Source organism: Lissotriton helveticus, chromosome 2_1 (assembly GCF_964261635.1).
Source record: "Lissotriton helveticus chromosome 2_1, aLisHel1.1, whole genome shotgun sequence".
NCBI lineage: Eukaryota > Metazoa > Chordata > Amphibia > Caudata > Salamandridae > Lissotriton > Lissotriton helveticus.
In genome coordinates, this window is record NC_136059.1 from 720550947 (window position 1) to 720567778 (window position 16832).

General features: G+C 45.8%; 1 pseudogene; it reads right to left on the minus strand.

Moving 5' to 3' along the window:
* Positions 1-284: 284 nt before the first annotated feature.
* The window catches only part of LOC144820155 (ADP/ATP translocase 1-like), a 36231-nt pseudogene continuing 19683 nt past the window's right edge, over positions 285-16832 (minus strand).

A 16832-nucleotide genomic window follows, 5' to 3' on the forward strand; every position in this document is an offset into this window, starting at 1 on the left:
CAACATCGTTCCTTAGCTCACATTGCCACCCCAGTTCAGACCCAGCTATATGCAAATCAGTTGTGACCCTGTGCCGCATGGGAACAGTCCAACCTGAACTGCCAAGCCAGGTCTTCCCTGGACCGGAAAAAAGCATCCTGGGACCGGTTTCGTGGTAACACCCCTCATGAATCCAGTGGTCAAGTGAGCAAGGGACAGGGCTGTCTGGGCATACCCTGACGACTCAGGGTGAACAAAGCAAACACAACGAGATGATGAATGGAGCGCTGAAACTTTTCAGATGCTCAACCCCAGTAACGGATCTGGCTTGAATCCATCATCGTTCTGTAGCTCACATTGCCTTCAGACCCAGCTATATGCAAATCCCTGGGTATCATGCCTGTGAGCAGGTGGCACTGGTGATCACAGGCAGGGGTGAACCTTGCACCTCGCCCTCCACTCATGCCACTACACATGAGACAGGTACAATCAGTAACAGGGAGTAGGCACAGTTGGAGGACCACTGTATCACTCCAGCCGTAGTCATAAAGTGTTCTCATAGTATGATGTATGCGTCAGTGTATAGTATTTTATAATGATATAAAAAACACTGTGTGACACAAGAGGGGCTGTACTACTTTCCCTTCATTCATGACTACATAAAACTATTCAGTGGGCAGTCTCAGCCCAATTGGTAGCCTTTAGTCTCGGCAACAGGATTTGTAATCAATACTCCATCCGTAAATGTTTCATTCTTTAGAGCCATTTCTGCATGTAATCAACCCACTCAAATAATCAACCTATGCTGCCTTGCAGCTTCAGTGACAGCAGCCACTTGTGACAGGCTTTAGTTTGTACACAGCAGATTCATTGATTGCACCACTCTAGCTGAAGAAAATTGATATAATTAAACTATAAATATACAGAGTCACTATAAGGCTCTCTACATATAGAATAATCATACACGATATAAAACATTTATATTTTAAAAGAAATATGATTAGGTTTGATCAAATTATTGTGATGAGTTCATATTTGAATATTATTTAAAAATAAACATGAAAAAGTCATTTGTATTTTCTATCACCAGTACAATTGTTAGTAAATTACAATTTGTAAGTTGGTATATTAAATGTAAAGATATGCTTTTAAAGTGGTTTCTATCCTGTCCTCTGTACAGGGCCTTGTTATGTTACATTGCTTCCACTGATGTCACAGTGACCCTGAACTTTCCATGATGGAACTGCATCACAACTACCTGTGGCATGGAGCCCATTCCTCCTCCCCCTGGTAGGTATCTCTAATGGGCTCTTTCCCCGTGTCCCTCCATCTCCCACATCAGAATTAAGCCCCCATCTCCCCTACACCCTCATATGGCCCTTCCTATGCCCAGCTCACCTTTGGCAGTGTCATAGACAAAGAAGTAGGCTGCCCTGTAAATGATGATGCTCTGGACTGAGACGTTGAAGCCTTGTTACAGCCCCCTGGCCCCATCTGACTTCCAGATCTCGGTGAGGCAGTTGCCCAGGCCTGTGAACTCCCTCTGGCTGGGGCCCTAGCCCATGTCAGCAGCCAGCATGGTCCTGACAAAGTCCAGCAGGTACAAAAAGCAGAGAGTGGTGGCAACCGCTGCGCCAGTATAGGCCAAGTTGTCCAGGAAGAAGCACCAGAACTGGGTGCGCTTGTCTATGCCCCCCAGGAAGAACTACTTCTACTTGTCCTTGAAAGCGAAGTTGAGGGCCTGAGTGGGGAAGTAGCGGATTACGTTGGCCATGTTGCCCCTCCAGAAGGAGAGGAAGCACTGCTCCTTGGGAATCCTCCACACACAGTCCATGATCCCTTTGTACTACATTCAAATCCTGGGCACACGTGCGTAAGTGTACACATATGAGGTCACATGAACATAAGTGAATTGAAGAGTAAATATCATAAAGTTCACAGAAGTGTTGTTTCTTTTTCCTTTTAATTCATATCATGTAGAACAAAAACCAGCGAAAGCAACCAGCCGACACGTGTTTCGTCTAATTGGATAGTCCCGACGTCTTTTTCAGGGCTGGGAATGATTCAAGTAATGATATGAAAATATATATATATATATTTACACTTGTTGGGTGTGGTGATTCACAATGGAGAGTAAACTCTCACACAAGGTGACATAGGTGAAAGAACACCCATTAACTGTGGAAACCATGTACAACCCATTTATCATTACATGGTTCAACATATGGCATTATAATGTTACAGAATTATTGCTGTAAAGGTGATGTGATGCTCAAAATTGTGCATTGGCGAAGTGCAGAATACCTGACTGTGCAGCAGAAAAATATCACACGTAGGCTATATAAACTTAATATCATAGGGTGGAGATGCGAATCAATACAAATGAATACAGAGTAAGATCACAATGTATGTGGGATAGGATGACTCAGGCCAAAAGCTGCGAGAGAAGTGCTGAGTGTTGCGACTGACAATGAGTGGCCCAAACAATTTGATCCGAGATCTATATACCCGGAAGTGTGTAATGAAGAAAATAGAATGTGTAATGCAAGACGTAAAAAAGGAATAGGACTAAGGGCCAGGAAAAATGACTATGTGAAAAGGCAAAGGGACCCCTTGGAAACGTTCGATGGAGCTAGCAAGCGTGAAAGAGAAACTCTTAAGAAGGAAAGATAGTAGGAGGAGCTTGGCGGGCATCCGAGATGGCCGCGTGAGCACAGCGCTCCCCGGACCCCCGCCACTCCCGGCGTGATATCCTGAACTTATCCTGACTTTTTACGAGGATTTGTATAGAGGACACTGGGCTGATTGCCCTGGACTTTTTGGAATTCGATTTGGACCCGGGGTTCCGGAGATACGTCTGTTCGAACTTTCGGGCTCCACTCTCGAGGTACGCCCGGGACTGGGTGAGGCTCAGTGGCCGTCTTGAAGTTGAACTACAACGGCAGGGGGATTCGACCTGTGGGTCCCCCTCTTAAGTTTCGGTTTCGTTTCTGCCTCAGACTGAGACATCTGGCAGAGGAGCCTGGCCTGGGCTGCAGTCGGGGCACGGAACGGCTGTCGGGCCTTTGGCTAGCTTATTCTCCTATCTGTTGGCCCTTCTACTAGTGGTGCCCTAGCTGCGGTTCTTTGGTCCCGAGGCCCTACTTTCCTGTGGCCACTCCATCCAGCCTGGTTAATTGCCTGGTGACGCAGTTCTGATATGGCGGGCAGAGGGGACCGAGAGACTCGGAAGACCAAGACGCGCCTGCGTGGGGGCCCGGTCCAGTCTAACGTGATGGACCGCTACACCCATTCCAAGGGGTCCCCCGGAGCCGCCCTGCCCGGAGCCAGTAATGCTGATCTCACTGTGGACGCGTCAACGGAGCCTTCTTTACAGGACATCATGGGCGCCATTTCTGCTATGAAGGAGTCGATAGGCCAACAATATGAAGCTTTGGCCCACAAAATCGACACCGTGGCCATCGAGGTCAACTTGATTCATGCTGACCTGTCGAAAACCAATGAGAAGGTGAAGTCACTGGATCTTAAGTCATCCAGTCTCACGGAGGACGTTTCGGAGATACAGACGGAGGTCGGCAACCTTCGCAGGGTGAACGACTTCATGACCCGGCGCTTGGAGGACTTTGAGAACAGGGCACGTCGCTGTAATGTACGAGTGGTCGGAGTTCCGGAGAATCCAGAACCTCACTCTGTTGATCTCCTTGTTGAGGATTTGTTCTAGAACCACCTCTCTCCGTCTGGTCTGATGAAGTTTTTCGCTGTGGAACGTGCCCATCGTGTTCCGGGGGGCAAGGGTAAACCAGGTGCCCCGCCGAGACCTATTGTTGCGAAACTCTTCCATTATAGGGATCGGGACGCTATCCTGCAAAGCATCGCGTGTGAAGGGCCCGGTGGCCTTTGAGAACGCCACGGTGAACTTCTATCCGGACTTTTCTCAACAGGTCCAGAGACAGCGTATGGGCTTCCGTGATGTTAAGAAACGTCTCCGAGACATGGGGCTTCGCTACGCCATGCTTTTTCCGACCAGGCTGCGCGTTGAGTACAACGACCGAACCTTCTTCTTTGATCGGCCGGATTCTGTAAATGACTGGATGGACTCTCTGCCTGATCGATCTCCTGAGACTGAGTCCGCCGCCCACCCGGGTGGTGCTGAGGGTGGTGTGGAGAGCTGAACAATCCGCCTACGCCTGGGCCCTCGAATAGAGTAAACTCTTCAGGGATTTGATGCCTCAGTGCCTCTGCTGTTTGTGTATTCTCCTCATTATTTGTCTTACTCGGGGTGGCGGGTGGGCCGGAGCCTTTCCTCCTCCGGGGTTCTTTTTGTAGAATGGCGGTTCATGGGCAACAGGCATACTGCATGTTGGGGTGGCTATTTAGCATTTTGCAGGGGTGCAGGGTGGGGGGTGTTTTCTTGCTTGTTGGGGGGTGGGTGGTTGGGATGTTCGATGTTTTTGTGTTATGTTTTCAAGGCGAATCAATCTGGCTTCTGCTCCTTTTTATGTCATGCTCATTGCGGGGGGGTTTCGGGGTTGCTGTGTGGGATGGGGGGTAGCGGGTTGAGGCTGGTTTCGTGGAATGTTAATGGTCTGGGAGATCGCATTAAGCGGAGTGTGGTGTTAAAATGTCTACGCCGTTTATCTCCCGATATTATTTTCTTGCAGGAAACTCATTTGGTGGGCAATACTTGTCGTGCGATGAATAGGTGGGGGTATCGCCTTGCTGCACATTCGGGGTTTACCACGGGTTCCAGGGGGGTGGGTATCCTTATTCGGGCTTCCCTCCCCCTAACTATTGATGATGTGATCCTTGATGATCGGGGGCGTTATGCTGTCCTCGTGGGTCGCTATGAAGGTCGTACCCTCTCCTTGTTTACTGTTTATGTGCCCCCCGGCCTACAGACTTCTACCTTTGCCGATTTGGGCCGTGTGTTGTTGGACCTTCCTGATAGTACTCTTTTTCTTGCAGGCGATTTTAATTCTGTGATCTCTGGTCTGCAAGATCGCTACCCCCCTAGGGATACTCCTTTAGCCCAACAGTGGTTAGGTGGGTTTTTGGATACGTTTGGTTTGGTGGATTGCTGGAGGCTCCTGCATCCTACCCAGCTTCAATACACTTTCCATTCGGGGGCCCACGGGAGTCTGTCTAGACTGGATTATTTCCTGATACCCGCGGCGCAGACGCCGGCGGTGCGTGAGATCAGACACCTCCCCCGGGGCATCTCCGATCATTCTCCGCTCTGGCTTTGTTTTGAGTTGGGGGTGGAGGCGGTGGGCCGAGTGGCTCCAATTAACCCCTGGTATATTGCCTCCCCTGTGACCCGGAACCTTTTGACTAAGTCTTTAGATGCCTACTTTTTGGACAACGAGGGGTCGGTTTCTTCGGCGGTATCCCTGTGGGAGGCCTTTAAAACAGTGATTCGTGGGCAGGCCCTTTCTCTAATTGCTGAATCCAAGAAGGCTAGGAATCGGGAGGTGGTGGACCTTGAGATAGAGATTGCTGAGAGGGAGGCCGACTTAGAATCTGAGATCACCTCTGATAAACTCCACGCCCTGGGTCTGAAACAATTTGCTTATAAATCCTTGGTCACGGATGCGGCTAGACTGATGTTCCGGGAACAGCAGGGTCGTCTGTATGATGTGGGGGACAAAGCGGGTAAATTGTTGGCATGGTTGGATAAGAAAGAGAGAGCGAATCGTGTGGTGCCTGTGATTCAGTCGTCGAATGGTGTCGGAGTGACAGACCCGGTTGGAATAGTTGAATGTTTTGCTGAGTATTTTCGTGTGGTGTATACCCCTGTGTCTGGACGAGATGTGGCTGACTCTCGCCTTTTGTTGCGCGATATAGCTTTGCCCAGTGTTTCCGATCTGGACCGTGTCTCGTTGGAGTCCCCTTTTACTACGGATGAAATAGCGACTGCCATTCGTTCGCTCCGTTCGGGCAAGGCTTTGGGCCCGAATGGGTTGCCAATTGAGCTGTACAAGTTACGCCCTGACAAGGTAGCGCCCTATCTTCGTGCCATGTTTTTGGAGTCCCGGGAACGGGGTATTCTCCCGTATGACCAGCGTCTTGCCACGATAGTCGTTATTCCCAAGGACGGGAAACCGCGGGACCTCTGTTCGTCTTATAGGCCCATTTCCCTGTTAAATGTTGAGCCTAAGGTCCTGGCTAAGCTCCTGGCAACCCGCCTGCTGACGGTCATTAGCGACTTGGTTCATCCGGATCAGTCCGGATTTATCCCGCATCGCAACACGGCTCTTAACCTACGTCGTCTTCACGGCGCTGTTGCGAGGGCGGGGCTTCTGACGGAGCCGGCCATTTTGGCCTCGTTGGACGCCTCGATGGCTTTTGACACGGTTGAGTGGCCCTATCTTTGGGCAGCTCTCGAAAAATTTGGTTTTGGACCTGAATTTATTGGATGGGTGAAGTTGTTGTATGTGGAACCCTTAGCGCAAGTGGTGGTGAACGGTAGAGTTTCTGTCCCCTTTAGCCTTGGTAGAGGGACCCGTCAGGGTTGCCCCCTGTCTCCATTGCTTTTCGCGCTGGCCTTGGAACCGTTAGCGGCGTGGCTTCGATGGGAACCCTCCCTCAAAGGGATCCGTTGGTCACCGGACTTTGAAGACCGCGTCTCTCTTTACGCGGACGACATTCTTCTTTATTTGACATCCCCGCGTAAATCTTTGAACGTCTTATTTGATGTTCTTACTTCGTTCGGTGCTAACTCGGGCCTTGTTATTAATTGGGCTAAGTCCTGTGTGTATGTTCTTTTGGGTGTTTTGCCCTCTTTGCCGGCCAGATTCCCTATCCAGGTGGTCCAGTCTGGCTTCAAGTATTTAGGGATTTTTATTACCCGGGATTCCTCCCTCCGGTTTGAGCGTAATCTCCTCCTCCCGCTTCTTAGATTGCGACTGGATGTGGCCCGTTGGCGTAAGCTGCCCCTGTCTCCTCTGGGTAGGGCTGCTCTCTTTAAAATGATGTCTTTGCCGCGGTTCCTCTACGCCCTTCAGAATTCTTTCGACGATGTTCCTGCTACTTATTTCAGAGAAATCGAGAGTCTGCAAAGACAATTGATTTGGGATGGGCGTCCACGTATAGCCCTTGCGAAACTTACTATTCCTTGGTACGACGGGGGCATGGCACTCCCCGACATCAAGAGGTACTACTGGGCAGCCCAGCTATCGGCCATTAACCATGCGATGTACTCGCCGGGTCGCGATCCGGCGTTTGAGATGGAAAAGCTCCAGTTGCCGGGAGGGGACTTTAATAGAGCGCTATACTCCAGATCGGCCGGGCGCCATCTTGTGGGCCTGACCAGGGCAGCGGTCAACGTGTGGCGCGCAGCGAATGTGAGTTTGGGATGGGAGAATCGGCTGACGCTGGCGACTCCGCTTTATGCTTCTGAACGTTTGGGATGTCTCTGGTCTTCTAAGGGCTTTGACCGCTGGGATGTGATCGGGATTTGTAAAGTGGGTGACGTTTGTGTGAATGGTCGCGTGAAATCATTCCAGGCCCTTAAGGCGGAATACGACTTGAGTGATAGAGAGTTTTTCCGGTATCTGCAAGTCCGACATGCCTTGGCCTCGGTTCTGACTCCTGATGTGGCCCTGCCCGAGTCTTCCCCCCTTGAAGATCGTATACTAGATGGACATTTGCCCGACAGCACCATCTCTCTCATCTACAAGAAGCTGATTCATAATCGCGCTGATTTGTTGGTCCGACTCCGAAGGAGGTCGCCATTCCCGCCCGTCTTCGTTTGGTGCAACTTAAGATCCTCCACCGGGTGTATGTGACTGGTCCGCGTCTGGTCGTGATGGGTTTTTCCCCGGATGGCTTGTGTAAGCGTGGCTGTGGGATGAGCGCTACCTTTATGCACATACTTTGGGAGTGTCCTGTGGTGGCAGCTTATTGGGTGGATGTGCTTGCGTTGATGACTGAGGTGACTGGTGTTGACCTGCGGCCTGAGGCCCGTCGATGTCTGCTGAATGTGTGGGAACCCTCCAATTACTCTGTGGCCCAGACTAGATGGGCGACCCTGGGTTACATGGTCGCGAAGCGTGACATTGCGCAACTCTGGGGCGCGTCCCGACCTCCTGATGTTTCAGTGTGGGAGGACAACATGGACTGGTCCATGTTCCGTGAGAAGACAGTCTACATGGCTAGGGGCAGGCCGGGGGCGTGGACGAAAATTTGGGGTCAATGGAATGCGTACCGTGGAGAAATGTGTACCCCTCCCTTGGTTGCCACCTCCGATGTTACCCTGTCTCCTTAGGCTGACGTTCCCGAAATTTTTCGCTCTGTTCTAGGATTTTCCTGTCCTCCCTGCTCCCCCCCCCCCTCACGGCCTTCCCGACTCTCATTGATGTATTTTTGTTCTCCTGTTTCGTGACCTCCCCCTCTGCTATTTGGGCTGACTTGATTATTGCACTCGCCTTATGTTTGTGTTGGTTATTTTCATGTTTTATATAGAAAATTGTTGTATCCTGTTCTATGTCTGTAGCAATTTCGTTCTACGATTTGGCCTGACCTAGGAAATGATTGTTTATTTCATGTGTCGTACTATGCGACTTAGCGGCCAGCCCGTGTGGTTGTGGGCCCATCTATGTAATTTTATGTGATTGCTCAATAAAAGTTTTTAACCAAAAAAAGAAGGAAAGATAAAATTTTGCAGTGGTGTACTAATCTCCCAAAACCAGAGGTGAAAACAACTGCTCAAAGAAGAGTGATGTATCTGATTGTGTGACTACAGAAATGGATAATGAACGGAGCATGCCAAGTCTACCTATAATCATGGTGAGCGGATCAATATATTCTGCAAGGAATATGAATAACAAGTGACATCAGTCCGATTTACATGTGGTGATTAATGTATAAAGAGCCACGTACACAACATCAATTCATTTGGCAGCATGCGTGATTGTGGCAGGTGCAATAGTGAACGGAGAGTTCAAGTCAAGTTTTGTACACACCCAGGCAGTAGGATACTGTGCCGCCCAATTAGCTGAGCTGTGCGCTCTCGTACTTGTCCTTGAGTTTTCAGATCCGAATGTGACTACTCTCATTGTAAGCGATTCGTACTACTGTGTTCAGTCTTTCAATGACGACTTACACTTTTGGTCTCAAAACGACTATTGTGATTCTAAAGGCAGCGCAATCCAGCATAAAATGCTTTGGGTACGAGTTGCAGATCTTGAAGGACGTCTGCCTCTCACAAATGTAATATATACTCTTGGCCAGGAGCGTGTAGGAGTACATGTGGTTGGCAAGAGTTTAGCTGATGAGGCAGCTAAATCAGCAGTAGCCACATTTTCAGTTGCAGCGGTTACTAGGTCCATGAATAAGATTGATAATGACATATTGGCAGCTATTGCTGCTACAGAGAAGGGCTTCAATTACCCACAGGGTTTCCCTTCGAGATACTCTTATCACTTAAGTCCAATAAAGTCTCTTATGTGAAGATTAATGACGTTGGTGACAGGTTATTTGCCAACGTGGACCGCAGACTTTCACTGATAACAGCCGCACACAAAGGTTTAGCTTCGGCCCATGCTGGCATGTCTGTGACTGTCTCTATCTTACAGCAGCGTTACTGGTGGTGTGGGTTGTATAAACAAATCAGTCATTATGTGCTTTCATGTGACATTTCCCAACAGATGAAGCTGTCTACAGTAGCACGTCTACCACAAACACCGCTGTGTATTTCTAATCAACCTTTTGTATTTTTTTATTTTGATCACTGCGGTCCATTTTCTTCAGATACTGCCTATAAATTAATCTTAGTTGCAGTTGAGTTGTGCACACGTTTTCTTTGGGTGTGGCCTCAACGAACTGCTGACGCCCGAACTGTCATCAGGGATTTGATTGTCTTTGTGGGAATTTTTGCATGTGGCATTTTCCATTCTGACAAGGGTCCTGCGTTCGCCTCTAAGGCGTACAAGGAGGCCATGGGGTCTTTGGGAGTGCAGGTCAAATTTTCGTCTCCAAACAGACCTGAGGGTGTTTCAGTTGTTGAGCGAATGAACCGTGAGTTAAAGCAATCCTTGACAGGACAGCTAGGGTCCTAGGTACTAGTAGGAACTGGTTTGCCCATTTGTATAGCATACAACGTGCACTAAATAATCTCCCTAGAAGATCTCTGGCTGGGCGGAACCCATACAAAATGCTCTTTGGCATAAAAATGTTTGTGCCAGACCGTGACGGTCTAGACATGGCAGCAACTGCCGCATTCTTTGACATGGATAATCATTCTGGTGTATTGCAGAAGCTACAAGAGACAAGGGACAAGGGACAGTCTTGCAAAGGAACATTTACCCTCTGCCACAGATACAGCACTGCAGATTCTAGTAGTCCTCTGGCTAACCAAAGTCGGAGACATGGTCCGAGAGAAGGTGGAGAACAAAAAAGAGTTTAGCCCCTCTTATCGTGCACCTGTACCAGTGCTTGGCTTGAAGGGAACTTGTACAGTCATTTTACCACCACTTCCTGGACGAATAGACAACAGAAACGTCTCTGTGGGCAATATCAAGTTACAACATCTGGCCAATCCTGGATAGTATAACACCCGCGTCTTCATGTACAGCGATTTCCAGGAATCCAGTTTTGGGTGCTTCAGACACCACTCAGCCCGAAACTGCCATAGAGGTGGACTCCGTCAATGACCCTTTGCTAAACCTCCCTACTTCCGTCTAAATGAAGAAACTGAATGTGCTTATCCCGCAACCGAGTCATTGCCTGGTTTGCTACCAGATAGCCTTCAACAGTCCTGTTTCTCTTTTGACTTGAACTCAACATTATCCTTGACCCCTATCAAATTCTCTATTTTTGTGGCCTGGTTTAAACAAACGTACTTGATTCCACCTTGTACATACATTTGGATGGTCCTTTTTGTCATTTTTCTTTTTAAGGCGATTGGATTTGTGACATTCTTTTTCCTTCTCATAAATGATCACTAAATTCCTGAACCCTCTGCTGTGAAACTGGTCGATGGAACTTTGGCCCCACATTCGTCTTCACACATCATGAAAAGGGACATGACTTTTGTCAACATTTCCGCATGACCAGTTGCGGATGGCATAGTTTGGGATGCAGTAGAGTTTTAAATCCATGGCCCTACAGAGATAATGAATGTACCAAATGTAATTCGTGTTTCCATGGGTGATGTAATTAAATACAATATACGGTCTGATGATTGGGACATACATGCAATAAAATATTTGTTTTCAGATTTACATAAAGCTAATACATTTAGAAATGTTTTTAATTACACACAATGGGAGCATTGCCCAGTTCCATTGGAAGGTAGCTCAAACACTTTCTTGAGAAAATTTACATATTTTACTGATTTTTATACATCCAAACCTGTATCATTTTATTTTAACCGAAATGTTTCGTCCAATTCTAATGTCATGCTCATCCACACCAAATGAGTGTATTCACAATCCTTTATTAATGAATTGGCAGTGGGTGGCTATGATCTGTGGAAGGCAACAGTAGATCTTAAGTCTTTTTGGGGTTCTAGATCCTGGCAGGTGCAGGGCACTGAAGCTCTACATCGTGTGTGCCTCATTTTGACTCAAATGTTATTTTTAAATGCTTTGGTCTATCAGACTACGTGTTTTGGATTGGCTACTTCAAGACAAATGAATGCCCCTGCCATTCCTGCTCTGTCTGACTATCTAAACTGAACCAATCATACTGATTACTACAATTGATAACTTACGATCCCTAATTCAGAATGTAACTTTTGATAACACTCAACACTGTCGTCAGTAAAACAACATTTGTTGTTATTATCGGGTGACATTGATTTAACAGATTTTATAAAGGGGCCTGCTGGTAGTAGATCAAAACTATTTATGTACGCAAACTTCAATGAAATATGGATGCTGTCCCAAATAGAGGCTGCTTCCCGTTTAAGGGTGAACGACCAGGCTAATTTGATAAAAATCCTTGCTGTTGTGGATAATAGTATTAACACACTTTCCTCCCGCATTTATGCGTTGGACAGTATTGTTCCTCCTGTTGTCTATATTGTGCAAGATGATGTATCTGTTTTGTATTATGGACAGAATCAATTGTGTTCAGTGATGCAGTTTGCATGGACGATACATACTCTTAAAATGGGGAAAGTTCCTTGGGATTATTTAAACAAATCATTTTTATTTTTGGCTTTTAATTTAACAGACAAACTGCGATTTATGTCCTTTGAAGGATGCTACATACACTCTTTTACATATTGAAGAATTTAAACTTTTGCCTTTGTCAGTGGCCGAAACTGAAGCTACTGTCTGGCTCATTCACAGGGTAATAACCTTATTGTTAGCTTTGTTTGAATGTACCTCCTGCGTGACACATTACCCCTTAGGCCACTATGAACCCCTGGGCAGTGCTTTCCTTCATGAGATGTGGTTGTTACCATTCACTTATAGATGCTTGCTAGATGATAAAGAGGTTTATTTAACTGGGGAATCATGGGATTCAATTATAGGTCATTCACTAGTTTGCAAAATGATACAGTTGCACGGAGACTGTAACTTGAAGGCCCTGAACCTTGCATGCGTTCTGAAATGTAAATCAGTGGCAAGTATTACACCAACTTTTACTCTGCTTGCTAACAGTAGTTATCTCCTTTTGATTAATGTAGACTGCTGCGGAATGCTTACCGGAATCCCCTACATTGTGACAGTCTCACAATGTGTGGTTTGCTGTAGGAATGTGCTATTTCTACCCCCACACGGTAGGCTCGATAACTAACCCTGGGCGTAGTGGGCGTAGTGGGGCTTCGCGAAGCTACGCGAAGTGGGCAAAAAACTACGCCCACCCGCGCACTTCGCGTAGCCCCACTACGCGCCACCCGCCTACCTCCCGCCCTCCCTAAATGCTTACATTAATATATAAAAGAATTATAAAACCACTTACCTTGTCCTGACGCGTCCCCAGGGCTCCCGCTCGTCATTGCGCCTCCGGCGCGCGCGTCTTGGATGCTAATGCGCATGCGCGGCCGCCCGCGAATGCGCATTTCTTGTGAGAAATGCGCATGCGCGGGCGGCCGCGCATGCGCATTAGCATCCAAGACGCGCGCGCCGCCGGCGCAATGACGAGCGGGAGCCCCAGGGACGCGGCAGGACAAGGTAAGTTGTTTTATCATTCTTTTATATATTAATGTAAGCATTTAGGGAGGGCGGGAGGGAGGCGGGTGGCGGGCAACTTCGCTACACCCACGAAGTGGGCGTAGTGTTGCATGCTTCGCCTACTTTGCAAAGGGCGAAGCATGCCCACTTTGTGGGCGTAGCGAAGTTGCCCGCCCAGGGTTATCGATAACTTGGTCTGGCCTTCCATTCCGACCTTGAAGGCAGACTTCGACAATTTGAGCAAAATTAGAGCATTTTTATCCCAAAAAGAAGTTTTTCTCACATTCGCATGTGAAATATTCATCCTTCATGTGGCCAATACCCAATCAGGGGTGCAAGCTCTTCCTAATAAAGACCTCCCACTGTATTTTGGTGCTTTGATTCATACTATTTTCAATGCCTCTCATACTACCGGCTTGGCAATTTGTTTTTAAATTGTGGGCTCTGGCCTTGGGTCTTCTTTCTTCATTCTATTTTTTCCAGCGTCTTCGATGGGTCACCACTATTACTTGCCTTAGCTCCCTGGGTACTGCTGCTGATTTTCCTGCTACACAATGGCTGTTTTTCTTGTGGCCCTACACAGTCAAGACCGGGTGCAGATGCTTTGTAGCCGTATGCTTGAATGCTATCGTACTCTGCCCCTGGCAACACTGAGTGCGGCTTACTACTTGCGCGCAACCTGTTTTCACCTGCCTTGATTGCTCATTTGAATGGGCCTTGGAACTTTGCCTCTCCAACACGGTATCTCCTACACCAGATTTTGATCTGCTGATGAGTCCCTTAGTGTCCCATGAGCAAGAGTTTTCCAGTGTTGGGTGTTGGCCTGCGCAGCCATGCTGGGAGTCTTGGCACAATGGGATATTTGTGCAGCAGCACAGGATTTCCTACAGTGAAGTTACATCGAGTATCATGCAGGTTTACCTTTGATGGTGCTCGAGGCACCCCTGGTTGAGGACCATGTTTGCTCTTTCACTTTGCTTAAATGGATGGCCTCTCTTTTTTCTGACAATAACAATGACTTCCTCTTGGAGGCTGTTGCGACTTACTGCTCATACACTCTGATGGATTAACCTGACTTGATTTATTTTAATTCTCTTTCCACTTTTGTTGATATTTTGTATATGTCAACCTTGTTGAAAGACAAAATATATATTTTTTTCCTTTCCTACCCAAAATTGAAAAGCTGTCTTTGCAAATTTAACACGCTTCCCGGATTTGCAACACACTTCATAATTAATGCGCTAGATTCTGTGTCGGACTTCTTTAATTCTGTGTTCTGCATAAACTTATGTCCGATGGACAGACCAGGGAAGGGTGTAGTGAGGTCATAGAATTAACTGCAGACATTGCTATGTTGGCAGCCATCTTGGCGCTATTGCGCACGTTACTATTTGGCTTTATTCTCGTGGCTAGGCTGCTGGTGCATTCTCACATGAGAACCGTTTGCTTTTCACTCATTAAGCTACACAATGTGCTTCTAGTCTGCACAGCGTGTTCACGGTTGAAAAACAATGTATGCTGTTGATTCACTTTGGTCAGCCCCACACCCATAGACATAACATCGAACACAGCTGCACTTCTGAAAGTCAAGTGCTTTTAATATGGCATTGCATGCATGAAAAGGCACTTGGAGAGATTTATTCCAACGGCAAAGAGCTGTGCTTGTCCTGAGATGTAATTCCTTGCATCTAAACATTTAGTTATGGGGTCACCCTGACAAGGATCACTGACATAATATCGACGACACAAATATCGAGATACACAAATATCGAGTCAAAAATATCGATTGACAAAATATCGACTCCCTATCTTCAAACAGGTAAGTACCAAAATATCGACTCCAAAATATCGACTTACAAAAATATAGACTGTCAAAATATCGATTTTTTGAAATGTCTTAAAATTAAGTTAAAACTAATATAGTAATACATATATTTAATATAAACTTAGAAATAATTATTAAAAAAATATAATTTTAATAAATAATTTATATAATTAAAAAAATTATATCACCAAAAATTACACACACACATATATATATATATATATATATATATATATATATATATATATATATATATATATATATATATTCACTGAAAAAACCATAGGTTATAGACCATATATAGTTAGGAATTAGCATTTACAAAACCTTGAAAATTCACTGAAAAAACCATAGGTTATAGACCATATATAGTTAGGAATTAGCATTTAAAAAACCTTATTTTACTCACACAAAACCATTGAAATTCCATATATAGTTAGTTGCACTAACTATATATTGCGCACCCGCAATCCACTGCTGATCATGTCACATATTACATCATTCATGACATGGTCAGTGACATCACTGATGACATCACTGATGACATCTCAAATGACATCACTGATGACATCACTGATGACAACATCCAGTGACTATGTTTCTGTAAAGTTAAAATATGTCTTACATATTGAAGAATGAGTGGATGTATAAGTGTCTGGACGAAGGATTTAGTAGGTGCATGACTGAATGTATGAGTGAGTGATTAAATGTGTCTCACTGAGTGCATGGGTTAGTGACTAAACTGTCTTAATTTGTGCATCATTATGTCTGTTGTTCTGTAAACTGCTGCATGTGTTGATCAGTAGCTATATGAGTAACTATATGGGTTATTGATTGATTGCCCAAGTATTTGCATGGGAGACTGAGTGTGTGTGTGGCTGGATGGGAGGTGTGTGACTCTGTACAGATCAATGTGTACTTGTATCAATGATTGTATAAGAGAGTAAGTATGTGTTAGTATATGGTTGAAAACGTAAGGTGCTCTATGTTTAACTGTATAGAGTAGAAAATGGAAGTGTGATTGATTCTTTACAGGACTGACTAGGTGTGTGAGTAACTCCATGGATGAGTGGCAGAGTGTGAGTGTCTGTATAGGTGTATGAGTGCATATGATTGTGTTGTAAACATGAGTGATTGTATGTATGAATGATTGTATGGGTGAATGAGTGAATGTGTGTGTAGACGTAGGAATCAGTGAGTACGTATGTAGTAACTAGTATTGGTGTGTCAATGGTTTCAAAAATTATACTCTGTTTTTAACACTGGGTGAAACAGAGGTTATATTAAAATGTGAAGAGATGCATTGTATTGTCACATGAATAATATCATCAGTGATGTGGTCATTGATGTCAAATGAGATGTCATCAGTGATGTCATCAGTGATGTCATTTGAGATGTCATCAGTGATGTCATCAGTGATGTCACTGACCATGTCATGAATGATGTAATATGTGACATGATCAGCAGTGGATTGCGGGTGCGCAATATATAGTTAGTGCAACTAACTATATATGGAATTTCAATGGTTTTGTGTGAGTAAAATAAGGTTTTTTAAATGCTAATTCCTAACTATATATGGTCTATAACCTATGGTTTTTTCAGTGAATTTTCAAGGTTTTGTAAATGCTAATTCCTAACTATATATGGTCTATAACCTATGGTTTTTTCAGTGAATTTCAATGGTTTTTTAATAGCAAATATCATAAGCTGTCGAATGTCAAGTACGTGGTAAGTGAAAACATTTTCGTGTTTATGCACACTGATCTGCTTTGAATGGTGCCCCCCCCCCCCTCATTTCTATTAGGAGTACTCTCTCTTTGCAGATAGTGAAAGGTAGTTAACGCAGGCCTTTGCCCCCGTTGTAATCCGTCGTGCCTGCTTCTCTCTCCATTTGATTGATTGTT